Genomic DNA, 5,000 nt, shown 5'->3' on the forward strand with positions numbered 1-5,000 from the left:
GAGGCTTTTTTGCTTCGGGTTTGTATTTTGCTGCTTTCGTTGGTGTTGTTGTTTTGCTTTTTTTTAGATTTTTTTTTGTGTTAGTTTTTTGTGTCTTTTTTTGTGCCATGTGGGTTGTTATTAATTTGCTTTTAGTTTTTTTTTTGGTATTCTCGTTATTATTTTAGTAGATTTGAAACAAAACTGTAGTTACAGGTCCGGGGTACGTGACTAAGTCGTTGGATAGCTTTTAGTTTGTTTTGTTTTTGACATTAATTTTCGCCACAAACCGCAATTATAAATAAATAAGCCGACTGTAGCGCTGTATGTTCTGTCGTTACATAACTTAGACCGATTCCCTGTTTGAAGATAAATCACAAGGGTAAATTTTCAAGACTTCCATAATTCTCAAAAAGAAAAATGATTAAATAAATGAATTAAAAAAAAAGAAACACGGATTATCCGGCATTCGAATGTTCGCCTGTTTTCTGGCGCGAAAAAAACGAGACGGGCCGGACGGTGATTGGCTGCTTACGGCGAATTTCAACATGCGATTGGTAAATGTTCATGATACCGTGTCTACTAAGATGCGTCAGGGAGCTATGGGTAGAGAAAGATCCCATGTATAGAATAGAGAAATATACAATTTATCATTTCGTTTCAAAGGATGGATGGTGCGTAATTTTTAATACCGTTATCTTGCTATTTCAAGTTTTTCGTTATTTCTGCAATTTTTTTTTTACTTTTTTATCATTTTCGAAAATGTTTGTTATCATTAGTATCTTATTGTACTAGTTACACATTCGCGTACGAGTGATGATTGTTTTAAAACCGATTTCGTTTAATTTCGTTTTCCTCTCTCTTTTATTTACATTTTGTATTATTTTCGTCCATATTCTCATTTTCTTCTGATCAAGTTCTCTTTCTTTTTTTCGATCTTTCTTTCTACTTCTCTCTCTCTCTCTCTCTCTCTCTCCCCCCCTCTCTCTCTCTCTCTCTCTCTCTCTCTCTCTCTCTCTCTCTCTCTCTCTCTTCTCTCTCTCTCTCTCTCTCTCTCTCTTCTCTCTCTCTCTCTCTCTCTCTCTCTCTCTCTCATCATCATCATCACATCAGTGCTATTACCGTTTTATTTAGCGCTTCATGTCACGCGCGACGACCCCACGCAATATCGCAAGGCATAAACACCAAAACTGAAGGACAACGTATTTTCTTGTCTGCTTCTTCTCCATCTATTAATATTATTTCATTTATCTTAATTTATTATTTTTGTGCCTTCTTTAGTTCCTTTTATTGTCTATTCTTTCCATTCGGTTATTCTATGGATGAACTAGAGGAAGCGATGATAATGATGAAAAACAGTAATTATGGGTATGATTATGGTGATCAAAATTATCCTGATTATGGAAAGAAAATATGAATGAGAATTAATTATTTCACAGAGTAATTAATTCCTGATTAAATCCCGAACACTAGAAGTGGCCTCAGGATAACAGAAAAACAATAATTACTGTAGATAACAGAAAAATAATAACAGAAAAACAATAGCAGAAAAACAATAACTACTGTAAATATAATCGCCGTTCTGAAAGGTCTCAATGTTGACAAGAATATCACTACAACGGCTGGTAAAGGTGGGGTTGTTGTGGATAATTATGATAATATTAACAACATTAACAGTTTGCTCTCCGATATATCAGCTTACAGGAAGTGACGAAAGGCAGGAGGAAGAAGGAAGCCGCTGCATTCAAGAAGGCAAAGGATATCCACCTCCTCTGGTCTGGAGGACCCCCACCCCCCGACCCCGAAGACCTTTCCATGAGAGGTTCTCCCGAAGATACACAAGCCAGGCGGACCCACGAGGCCGATCGTCATTTCCGGCACTGGCAATGGCACCGCCCCCCGCACCCCTCCGTCTAGCTTTTTTCTCTCTTTCTTTCCTTCTCTCTGTCTTTATTTCTCTCGTTCTTTCTCTCTTTCTTTTGCAGCAGGATAGGAAAGATGGAAAAACTCTGTATGATAAGCTGGCCAAAGTTTGCGAAGAAAAGGTTGGAAATTGAATCGGAGAGAAATATTGAAAGTAGTAGTTCAAACCTTCTTGAACTGAAGAATTCCAATGACTTCATCAGATGGCATCAAAGTTCCGATGGGGATGTAAAAAGTTAGTTAGTTCTGACGCATATTCCCACGTGTATTTCTGATGAAGAGTTACTTAAAACGCGTCTTATTTATCAAACTCTCACGTCAGCCTTATTTGCATTTGTTACAATGAACTTTGCTCAGTAATGATGATAATGATGATGAAGATTATGAGAGTGATGATGATGCAATTAGCAATAACAACACTCATAATTATAGTGTTGTTGGTGTTCTGATATTATCCTCATTGTGATCGTCATAATCACTCCGATTAGCATCATTACTGCTAGGATTAATGATGATAAATAAATAAGAATGATAATAATGATGATGATAATGATGATAAGGATAACAATAACAATGGTAATAATAATAACCACAACAACAACAACAAAAAACAATAATAATAATAATAATAATAATAATAATAATAATAATAATAATAATAATGATGATGATGATGATGATGATGATAATGGTAATGGTAATGACAATGATAACAATACTAACAACGAAAATAATGATGGTAATGATAATATGATAATAAAGATGATAATAGAAATGAGAATAATAATGATAATGACTATAATGAAAATAATAATAATAATAGTAATAATAATAATAATAATAATATAATAATAATAATAATAATAATAGTAATAATAATAATAATAATGATAATAATATTATGATAATAATAATAATAATAATAATAATAATAATAATAATAATAATAATAATAATACCGATGATAGTATTGGTAATAATAAAACAATATCACTGTTACGTTTACTGTTGGTATCATCGTAATCATTCATCATTCTCATTATCATTATTATCATAATTATTATTATCAATACTAATATCATTATCATTATTAGTAGTATTATTAGCATTATGATTGCTTCTGTTGTTGTTATCACCATCATCATTATCTTCATCTCATTCATTAATCTTATTTCCTCTATATTTTTGTTCCTGTTCTAAGTTATTGCGAAAAGCTATTGTGATAATAATAATGATAATCATGAATAGTCAGCGATCACCATCAAGTTAATGACAACAGCGGAAAAATAATCATGGGGAATAATGATAATCCTGCAAACAAACAAAAATAATATATATATATATATATATATATATATATATATATATATATATATATATATATATGTGTGGTGTGTGTGTGTGTGTGTGTGTGTGTGTGTGTGTGTGTGTTTATAAACAAAAAGGAATATAACCGCAAACAAAAACACTGTAAACAAAGAACAAAAGAATAATTCAACAAAAATGAAGAATGTGTAACTACACCTCTTCCCTTGCTCTCCCTTTCTCTTCAAAAATCTCTATATATAGACCTTGAACATGAAAAAACAAGCATAATATTGACCTGCATCTCAACACGGCTCTTTCCCTGACATCCTGTGTTCTTTGTATTTCACCGTCATCTTGAAGTTTCCCCTTCCTGAAGATCTCACGCCCACGTATCACAGATCCTGGATACATTTTATACTCATAAGCCATACTAGAATGTATCTTTGTATATAATACAGTACTGTGACGCAAAGCAAAGCAAAAAAAAAAAAATAGATACTTAAAAATGCTTTTAGGATTTGCATATAATACAAAACCTGTAACGCATGGTTGTATCTCAATTGGCCGTTAGAAACACGCTTGGATCTCAAGGTGTCCGCGTCTCTATAGCTAAAGAATGAGGAATTCTCTTCATCTTGAACCAGAGGATTTTGCGCGAGGTATTTGAGAAATTGCTTGTAATATGACGGAATCTATCTCAGATCAGCTGTCATGCCTCAGCTTGGCTTTCGCTCTCTCTCTATCTGTCTAGCTATATCCTTTCTCTGTCGCTAGCTTTCTCTCTTTATTATATATCTTTCCTTCTCTCTCTCTTTCTTTCATTTCTCCCTTTTTTTAATTCTCCCCTCTTTCTTTCTTTAGCTTTCTCTTTCTCTCTTTCTCACTATCTATCTATCTATCTACCTCTCTCTCTGTCCATATTGTACGCTGTATACACAACGCTGTATGTACGATATACTCTAAGCTTTACGCTGCCTTTTTCACTACGCTCTACGCTCTCTACTCTACGCTCCCCGTATACGCTCCGCGCCTCACGCTGTACCAGCTACTGTACCACGCTTCGAGCATCCTCCGTCTGTCGCTACGCTCGTTCCAGCCTCCGACGCGATCTTATCTCCCGTCTCGCCTTTGCCATCTGCACCAGACCGTCTGCCATTACGAATTCGCTACAGCATATTACACCCGCACGGACAAGCGACCTCTCACTCACACAGCGGCGCCGGGGGCTCCTCGCATCGCCAGCTCTTACGCACAAACCATGTGTTTCCTCTTGACTCATGGCAACGTCAGCTATCGCTTGCTAATCTTGGCGTCCTTCTTGCCTCGCTCATGGCTGGGTCGACCTTGTGTAGCTGTGCTGTGTTAGGTGTGTTAATCGTCATATTGGGGGATGTTTGTATTCGTTTTAAGGGGGTGGTGCTTTTCAGTGCACTTATCATTGCTTTTTTGTGTAATCTATTTTACTGTATATCACTCTTGTTTATAACCTATTGAATATTAACGCACTCATACGTCGTATTAGAATTATATGTGCATACATTTTTCTACGAATATGGATGCTCGCCAAGTCGTGTGCATTTTGTATTCGTTATCTTGCACGGTTTTCTTCGCGAAATATCTTCCTCCTTTCCTCACATCCTCATAAGAATTCGCACCCACTCCCTCTCCTTTTCATGGGACTTTTCCCCTGACACTCCCTACCAGGTATCTCCCTCACTCCCTCACCATTTCTCCCACAAGGTTCCTCCCTCATCGCCTCACTCTCTTCATAAAACGTTTTGCCTAACACC

Source organism: Penaeus monodon, chromosome 12 (assembly GCF_015228065.2).
Source record: "Penaeus monodon isolate SGIC_2016 chromosome 12, NSTDA_Pmon_1, whole genome shotgun sequence".
Taxonomy (NCBI): Eukaryota; Metazoa; Arthropoda; class Malacostraca; order Decapoda; family Penaeidae; genus Penaeus; species Penaeus monodon.